The 10,000-nt window shown below is 37.1% G+C and overlaps 1 protein-coding gene across 1 annotated transcript in view; it reads right to left on the bottom strand.

The window, feature by feature from the left end:
- LOC106870512 (mannosyl-oligosaccharide 1,2-alpha-mannosidase IA) overlaps positions 1-8,292 on the bottom strand; it is a 332,727-nt gene extending 324,435 nt beyond the window's left edge. The window contains exon 1 of the mRNA XM_089365686.1: positions 7,163-8,292. The gene's annotated coding sequence lies outside the window, so the exon portion shown is untranslated. The remainder of the gene's footprint in view (positions 1-7,162) is intronic.
- Between the last annotated feature and the right edge of the window lie 1,708 nt (positions 8,293-10,000).

The following is a 10,000-nucleotide window of genomic DNA, read 5'->3' as shown; positions in this document are numbered from 1 at the left end:
TGCCTTGTCATCCTTTCAGGGTCGATAAAAGAAGTACCAATAGAGTACTGTTGTTGATGTAATCCATCTCCCAAAATTACAGGCCTTGTGCTTATAGTAAAAAAGGAGTATTTTTTATTGTTATTGAATTCAGATTCCACCGAGATCAGCTTAGCCTTTCATCCTTTCGGCGTCTACAAAAGTTGTCAAGCACTGGGTGATGTAAAAATAAGGGATTTAATAATCAACTTCCTTTAAATTTACAAGCCTTGTGCCTAAAAACAAACAAAAAGAATAAATAAAATAAATAAATAAAAGAAATAAAGAGCATTAGCAGGACTAACTACAGTGAGAGAATCTCTTTACTTTCCCTGTCGATGTTTATTGTCTGAAATAAAAACAATAATAAACCGTATCACTGGTGCCTCTCCCCTCCTCCCACAACCATCCGCCCATGCCACCACACCCCCTAACCTACCGCCACCACCACCACAAGTCTTGCTACTCAACCGTTTTTGTAGAATTCGGCATTTATTTCGTCTTTCGTTTACTGTTGCTGTTACACTTTGTTCTTATCGCTGAAGTAACTATGCATGTTTGCATATGTATGTATGTATGTATGTATGTATGTGGGTATGTGTGTGTGTGTGTGTGTGTGTGTGTGTGTGTGTGTGTGTGGTAAGATGCTTGCTTACCAATTACATGGTTTCGGGTTCAGTCCCACTGCGTGGCACCTTCGGCCAGTGTCTTCTACTATAGCCTTGGGACGACCAAAGCCTTGTGAATGGATTTGGTAGACGGAAACTGAAAGTAGACCGTCATATGTATGTATGTATGCATGTATGTATGTCTATGTGTGTGTGGTTGTCTGTCTCCCTCACCATCGCTGGACAACCGATGTTGGTGTGTTTGCGTCCTTGTAATAAGGTAGCGGTTTCGGCAAAAAGTGACCGACAGAATGAGTACTACACTTACAAACAATAACTCCTGAAGTCGATTTCTTCGTCTAAAAAAAAGCTCATTTCGGGCAGTGCTCCAGCATGGTCGCAGTCAAACGAATGAAAGAAGAATAAAACACACACACACACACGAGTAAGCAGGTGTTTATATTCGCATTTTTGGCAGCTAGACCATGAGTTTCCATGGAGACAATCGGCTTATCGAAATTCCGTTTGGGAAGAAGTGCGTAGCTTAACGATGTCAAATATATTTTTTAGTATATTGTCCACTTTTTGCCCTCTATGAAAGCCGCCAAATTGTTTGAAGCTTACCACAGTCCTGCACGTGGATCCTTGGATTGTATACACCTACACACACACACACACAGACGCATATATATACTGGAGCACCGTCTTCGAGGATTGGAGTCGAACAAACCATCACTAGTACCCCTCAACAGTACTTTTTTTATTATTCTCTTATACGTTTCAGCCCACAGGCTGTGACTATGCTAGGGTACCGCTTGTTAAACTTATGGGTTATATATATATATATATATATATATATATATATATATATAACCCATAAGTTTAACAAGCGGTACCCTAGCATAGTCACAGCCATATATATATATATATATATATATATATATATATATAACCCATAAGTTTAACAAGCGGTACCCTAGCATAGTCACAGCCATATATATATATATATATATATATATATATATATATATATATATATATATATATATATATATATATAACCCATAAGTTTAACAAGCGGTACCCTAGCATAGTCACAGCCTGTGGGCTGAAACGTATAAGAGAATAATAAAAAAAGTACTGTTGAGGGGTACTAGTGATGGGTTTGGTCCTGTCTCCTCTCATCACCCACGAACTTCTCTTTGAAGATTTCAAATATAAAGGACACTTAGCAATTGGAGAAGGGACAGAAATTGCTAAATGTCCTTTATATTTGAAATCTTAATTGTTAATACGACATGGTATGTCATAAGTGTCTGTATATTGTGTTTTTTGTTATACATGCATATATGGGCACAAGACGTCACCAACGGTGCAAATAACATGAAATACGTAAATAAACGAGTTAAATATGTAAATAACGAGAATTAAATGGAAAACAGGACAAGTAAACGCAGAAAAAAGAATATATACATACACACACACACACACACGATGGAATCTCCTGTCGAAGACCACCTGTGAGTAGTTCAGCTTTTGCAGAACGACCAGCACAAATGATTTGTTTATAACGATCCAAATGTAAGTGCTGTATATTAGCTGACTCTTTCCATCAAACCGACATTACCTGCACAGGTGCACAAATGTGTCATGCGTCAGACATCTAAATGATCGCAGAGCAACGTGAGATGAAGTGGTTTGCTCAAGAACACAACGCACCGCCCGGTCCAAGTATTGAACCCACGACCTAGTAATCGTGAGTTGCAATATCCCAAGCAATAGAGCATTTATGTGATGGACTCTCCCGTCGTTGGGCCACGTATGAAGGTTCGGCAGTTTCTTGCCGAACAACCACACAGGTGATTTGTCTGTAGCGATCAAATGTTTGTGTAGACATAAGCTCATTCCCTCCATCGAATTGACATTACCTGTACAGGTGCCACATGTCAAATGATGAAATGATCGCAAAGCAACGTGAAATGAATTTCTTTGCTCAAGAACACAACGCAACGCCTGGTCTGGGAATTGAACCCACGATCTTGCAATCAAGAGTGCAACACCTTAAACACTAAGCCATACGCCTTCATACATCGAGGAGACATGATGTTATAGCTAGGACACTCTATAATGAAATCCGTCGGAAGGATAATCCCGAGGATAAAGAAATAAGAACCCACAATATGGTAGAAACCATGGCCACTCATAATAAAAAGGAATACTGGTGGAATGTCTCAGTGAAGACCTCAATAAAATGTAAGCCCAACAGACCTGATATAATGATTTGGGATAGAGAAGAGAAACTGTGCACAGTCGTGGAAATTAGCTGCCCAGCGGATGTTAACATAAAGCTGAAGATCAGGGAAAAAAAGTACACCTATGCTGAACTATTGAGAAGTCTGCAGTTACTCTATCTGGATTAGAAGTTCAGGTTTATACCTGTAATTATTGGTGCCCTGAGATATGTAGCACACTGCCTAAATATCAATCTTGAGAAATTAGGCTTCTCAAAACCAGAAAGGAGAAAGCTAATTCGAAGACTACAGATTCACTCCTTCACTGGAACTTGTTGTTGATGTCGAAATTCAAATGAAGGTGCCTTGGATCTAGGCTAGAAACCGGCCTTTTCTCTATTGGCAAGAAATCTCGAAATAAACTGAATAAGGACATACATACATAATACATACAGACAGGTTTCTTTGAGTTTCCGTCTACCAGATACACTCACGAGGCATTGATCAGCCTGGGGCTAGAGTAGAAGACATTTGCATACGGTGCCGCGTTGAGGGACTGAACCTGAAACCACATGATTGCAAAACGAGCCCCTTATCCACATCACCATGCCTGTACCTTACGGCCCTTCCGGATTTCGATCACTGAACCGTATCTTGAAAGGCTTTTAGTTTCTAGTAAAATCATATTAATTCCAGCATTCATGTCAGCTTGGCACTCACCTTATTAATCATTTATCTTAATGCTAGTCATGCTTTTAAAGTGAACGTACATGTCTTAGTAATCCTAAGGCTGTGAGTTCTAATCCCTAGCAGCGCGTTGTGTCGTTGGGCAAGACACGTTATTTCACGTTGCCGCAGTCCACTCAGCTGGTAAAAATGAGTAGTGCCTGTATTTCAAAGGGCCCAGCCTGATCACATTCTGAGTCACATTGTCTGTGGAGTGCTCAGCCACTTTCACGTTAATTTACGTTGATCGCATCAATTGGAATCTTCGCCTTCGTAACCGACGGAGTGCCAGTCAGTTGTCTTTTAATATGAAGAGATTCAGTACCAGATATAACATGGCGATCTTTCGATACCAGTCAGAAATATCGGCCTTTTCCGTAAAAAGTGTCTTCGGCGATCTTTAGCAAAGATCGGCCTTTTCCGTAATACCCACACGATCTTCACTAGGGTGTTAGGGTTAGGGTTTTAGTGTCATGGTTAGGATTTTAGGGTTAGTTTTAGGGTTAGGGTTAGTGTTTAGGGTTAGGGTTATGGTTACGGACGGAATTCCCGAACCCAAACCCTAAAACCCAAACCCTAGCCCTAAAACCCTAACCCTAAACCCTTCAAAAGAAATCGCGCTCTCTCTATCTCTTTCGGTTTCACGACGTCGTTTCCCTCTTTCCCTCCAACACTTCTTACGGAAAAGCCGATCTTTGGTAAAGATCGCTGAAGACACTTTTTACGGAAAAGGCCGATATTTCGGACTGGTATCGAAAGCTCGCCATACATACATACATACACGAGTTAGTATGACGGTGTATAGAAGAATATATAAGTCAATGGAATTCCAGGCTGGTCTGATTTTCACGTTTTATTATTTGCAATTTTTACAATATTATAATAATAGAATAATGTATAAAACTGTAAAATTGGGAAAATTGCAATTAACAAAACGGGAAAATCAGGTTGAAATTTCAATTTGAGAAAAGAAAAAGAATGACTTCATTGGTAGTTCTAATCAGTTTAATTTATGTTTTGAAGTTTTTTAATAATATAAATTTTACTTCATAGATCTATATTATTAAAAAATTAATGAATAATGAATTAAACTGATTAGAACTACCACTGAAGCCATTCTTTTTATTTTTTTCAAATATAACTGACTCTACGAAAGATCTCACACATTCTCCAGTGTGTATATATATATATATTACATAAACATACAAACCGAAGTATATACAAGTGTGGGTGTAGATACACACTGTTGTATAAATGTTAAAGGCAGTTGCACAGCTTTTATCGACTAAATTTCAGTTATGAAATATTGATCAAGCCTACGGAAGAAACATGGCTAACATGTCATGCAGTGGGACTGAACACGAGACTCCGAATAAGGAGCAAGTTTCTTAATCACTTGGTTAACTCTGCACCTTCGTATACACACACACATATATACATACATGTATGTAGACAGACAGACAAACAGATAGATAGATAGATAGATAGATAGATAGATAGATAGACTATACGAAAATGAGTATAGTAATGGTTTCCAATTGAAGAACATGGCCAGCGGTCTTGAGAGGATGGGTCAGTACTTCGCTGGTTACAGCATTATATCGACCTCAGGTGCATGAAAAGAAAAGTTGACTTGGTCGGGATTTGAACTCGAATCGCAAAGAGCCTGATGAGGTACGGCAAAACAACTTTACGACACCTTGTGAAGAATAGCCTCTGATTTACGTGCAAGGCCAGCTTTTTCGAGGGGAAGAGTTGGTCGATGCCTTCAGCTTTAGTACTTCGAGCCGGAGCTTTATTTTATGAGTTCAGAGGAATGAAAGGCAGGTGACTTCAACGGTATTTGAACTCAGAACGGGGAAGAGCCAGGAGAAATACTGAATTCTGAAAGGTATTTTTTTTTCCATTGCTCTAACGAGACTGCCATAATAATCATTTCCACTATGGGCACAAGGCCAGCAATTTCAGAGGAAGAGATAACTTGATTTGGCGAAGGTTAGGATTAGGGTTTAGGGTGAGGGTGGGTCTTTGCTACGCCGAAAACGGGTAGTGTGCGTATTCTTTACCTCCGCTGTCAATTTAATCGATCACAGTTCTTGACAGGTGCTTATTTATTTTATCGATCCTCCGAAAGGATGAAAGCAAAGTTGACCTCGGTGGAAATTGAACTCGGAATAGTTCTGCTTGCTCGCCGCTTTAGATTCTGTGATAATAATTATAATTGTAAGAACTTTAAAAATATATATATAATAAAGGCGCAGGAGTGGCCGTGTGGAAGTAGCTTGCTTCCCAACCATATGGTTCCGGGTTCAGTCCCACTGCGTGGCACCTTGGGCAGGTGTCTTCTATAGCCTCGGGCCGACCAAAGCCTTGTGAGTGGATTTGGTAGACGGAAACTGAAAGAAGCCCGTCGCATATATGTATATATATGTGTGTGTGTTTGTGTGTCTGTGTTTGCCCCCCCCCCCCAACATCGCTTGATAACCGATGCTGGTGTTTACGTCCCCGTAACTTAGCGGTTCGACAAGAGACAGAGAGAATAAGTACTAGGCTTACAAAGAATAAGTCCTGAGGTCGATTTGCTCGACTAAAGGCGGTGCTCCAGCATGGCCGCAATCAAATGACTGAAACAAGTAAAAGAGTAAAAGAGATTATTATTATTATTATTGAATCGAAATTCCGCCAGGTCAACTTTCTCGTTCATCCTTTCGGGGGTAGATGAAATAAAGTACCAGTTGAGTGGGGTCGATGTAATCTACAAGTCCCCTCCTCCAGATTACTGGCTTTGTGCCTATATTAGAAAGGATCATAGCGTTTAAGGGCCACACACAAAAATATTAGACATAACTAAGCACGTGTGGTCTTCCCCCACCGGTGTTTTCTCTCATAAATTTCTAAAAGATGAATATTTTTTTTTTTCATCGAGATTTTCTACAAATACAGATGAGATTGTATAGATTTATGCTTATATCAGAATTTGGTGTGGAACAAGAAAAAAAAAAAAGAAAATTAGGTGGGCGAGAGGAGTTTCGGATGATCAAACACGCTGTGTCAACTTTGTTTCCTCATGCAAAAACAAAAACATCCATTTTTCAGAAAGTTATGAGGAAACGAACTTCAGAGTTGTTCGGGGTGGTGGTGGTGTTGTGTAGTTTTACCAAATTATATTTATATATGTCATACAAAGTACTTTTTTTACAAATAAGAATAAATAATAACAATGGTAATAATAATAATAATAATAATAATAATAATAATAATAATAATAATAATAATAATAATAACTGCCCATATCCTACGTAAAATACTGTCTATGTGATCTCAAATTTTAAAACAAACACATAATTTTCTTATGGTTTCTTAAACATTCTCTAGAACAACACTATGTACAAATCCAAATATATGGTACCCTAGGCATAACACCTACATGAACTTCTAACTTGTCTCTTGAGGCCTCTGGGTGAGACTTGGATCCAACTTGTACAAATGCAAAGCAAAAGTCAAACATAAAATAATAATAATAATAATAATAATAATAATAATAATAATAATAATAATAATAATGATAATAAAACTTACACCGAAACTGAAAATAGAAATATTAATTTTGGATTTTTTTTCCTTTTTCCGCTTATTCATTCGTTTTCGTCATTCGTTTCATTAATATATTTTTTCTTTTGTATTCTGTTTTCCAGGTAAAAAGAGAAGTAGTTGTTGCTTTTTATTACGCAACAAAAACTGTTTTAAATTCTTTGATAAAAGTAAAATCGCTTCCTTTTATTTTTGTTTTTTTTCCCCCCGTTTTCTTACTTTTGATTCCGAAAAACTTTTTTTATATTTTGCATTCACTTTTTTCCTTCTCGCCTTTTTTTCCCTTCTTTTAGCTTGTTTGGCTGTTAGTTTCGGCAAATATTTTGTTTTCCCAGTATATAACAATAACAATTATAATAATTATTATTATTATTATTATAACTTCTAATGATAACGTTTATTATTGTAAACTCCAATGACGTTTATATAATGATAATAATGACATAAATAATAATAATAATAATTTTGTCATCTTTATGATAGCTTAGTTAAATTAAAAACAGATTCGTAATTAAATCCTGGGGTGTTTTTCCTTGCAGGAGTGCGTGGGATTTTTTTGGGGGTACTCTATGTAATTATAAGTGTGTGGATATATATATGTATATATAATATACATATATATATATATATTATATATGTATATATAATATATATATATATATATATATATATATATATATATATATATATATATATATATTCGTGTATGTGTATATAAATGTGTATAAGTGTGTGTGTGTGTAAGTATATATATATTATTTCATATATATATTACACATATATATTATATATATATGTATGCATTATGCTATATGTGTTGTGTGTGAAATTTTTCTTCTTTCGTTAAATAAAACTAATGCAAAATTGATCATCCTTTTCCTGCTTTCGCTTTCGGTTTTGTCTCCTCAAAACAATTTTTCCCCGGTAATTAAAAGCTTTTGCTTGCAGTTGTGGTTCCGTTTTATAATAAGATCCGTTGTCTCCGGCGAGAATCGGTCTGTGACTGGAGAAAACATGATGTACAGCCAGAGTTTTTGTTGTCGCTTCGTAACGTTAGCATCGTCGTGTTGCCGAAGTATGAGTGAGGCAAAAGTGAGTGCACGTGTGAGTGTGAGTATGAGGACATGTATTGATGATGGTAGCAGTGGTATAAGTGATGATGCTGATGGTGGTAGGAAGAGTAAATATATGGGCGGAGCGGAACATCAATCAATCCATCATAATTTATATGTAATATCTATCTATCTATCTATCTATCTATCTATCTATCTATCTATCTATCTATCTATCTTTATCTACAGGGTACATATAAGTACATGAATATGTATGTGTATACAAGTAAATATATGTATGTATGTTTATATATATGTATATATATTTTTTGTTTCTGTCGTTAGAGTGCGGCCATGCTGGAACACCGCTTTTGAATTTTAGTCGAGCGAATTGACTCAAGTTTTAATTTCTGCTTTTGTTTTTTTTTTTGTTCTTTTTTTTTTGAAAGCCTGGTATATTTCCGTCGGTGTATTCACCGAACCGCTAGAAATTACGGGGACGTAAACACACCAACACAGGTTGTCAAGCGGTGGTGGCTGATGTGGAGGGACAAACACAAAGACACACACACAATACACAATACACATACACACAAACAAATGACAAGCACATACACGTATATAGATTTACAGACAGATAAACAGATAGATAGACAGACAGACAGACAGACAGATAGATAGATAGATAGATAGATAGATAGATAGATAGATAGATTTATAAATAGACAGGCAGAGAGATATGGATATAGATATATGCGAGAGCTAATGGTGAGAATATAAGCTTTATTTGACTAAATTCTTTGTTTTCTTTTCCTTTTTCTTTCTTACCTGTTGTATCTTATCTTTTAATCTTTTACCTGTCTCAGTCATTAGACTGCGGCTATACTGGAGCACCACCTTGAATGGTTTTAGTCAAACGAATCAAACGCAGAAGTTATTGTTTTTTTTTTTTAATTCTTAAAGTCTGGTACTTATTCTATCGGTCACCGCTAAGTTACGGGGCCGTAAACTAACCAACACCAGTTGGGGTGACAAACGCAAACACTCTTTCTTTCTCTCTCTCTCTCTCACGGACAGACAGACAGACAGACAGACAGACAGATAGATAGATAGATAGATAGATAGATAGATAGATAGATAGATAGATAAATATCTTTTTATTATAGCCACACAGGGCTAAATACAGAAAATGGACAAATTACAAAGTAGAGCTTTTCTTGGGGGGGGGGGGATAATTTCGATCAAAAGGGATCGGGGAAAAAAAAGGTGGGGATTTCGATCAATAGGGATCGTGTATCACAGTCAATGTAAAAAACGGGGAACAGATTAGGTTTATCCGTGGAGAGAAAATCCTACGGAAAAGACCACGGTCACCTCAGGCTTTTTTTTTTTTTATTTAGATAGATAGATAGACGGGCTTATTTCCGTCAAACCTAATTCACTCACAAAGATTTTAGTCAGCCCGAGGCTATAATAGAAAACACCCGCCCAAGGTACCACGCAGTGGGACTGAACCCAGAATCATGTGACTGGGAAGCAAACTTTTTACCACGCAGCCAAGCCTCTTTCTTTCTTTCTTTCTTTCTTTCTTTCTTTCTTTCTTTCCTTTAGTCTTTTCTATAATTTATTTTGTTATTGTTCTGCTTTTCATTTCTTTTTTTTCTTTCTCTTTTGCCTATAGGCGTCGGCGGGTTGTGTGGTGATGAAGGTAAGAAGCTTGCTTCCCAATCATGCGGTCTTAGGTTCAGGCCCACTGCGTGGTAACTTAGGGCAA

This window comes from Octopus bimaculoides, chromosome 18 (genome assembly GCF_046866305.1).
Source record: "Octopus bimaculoides isolate indiv1 chromosome 18, ASM4686630v1, whole genome shotgun sequence".
Classification (NCBI taxonomy): domain Eukaryota; kingdom Metazoa; phylum Mollusca; class Cephalopoda; order Octopoda; family Octopodidae; genus Octopus; species Octopus bimaculoides.
This window is presented reverse-complemented; position numbering and strand designations above follow the sequence as displayed.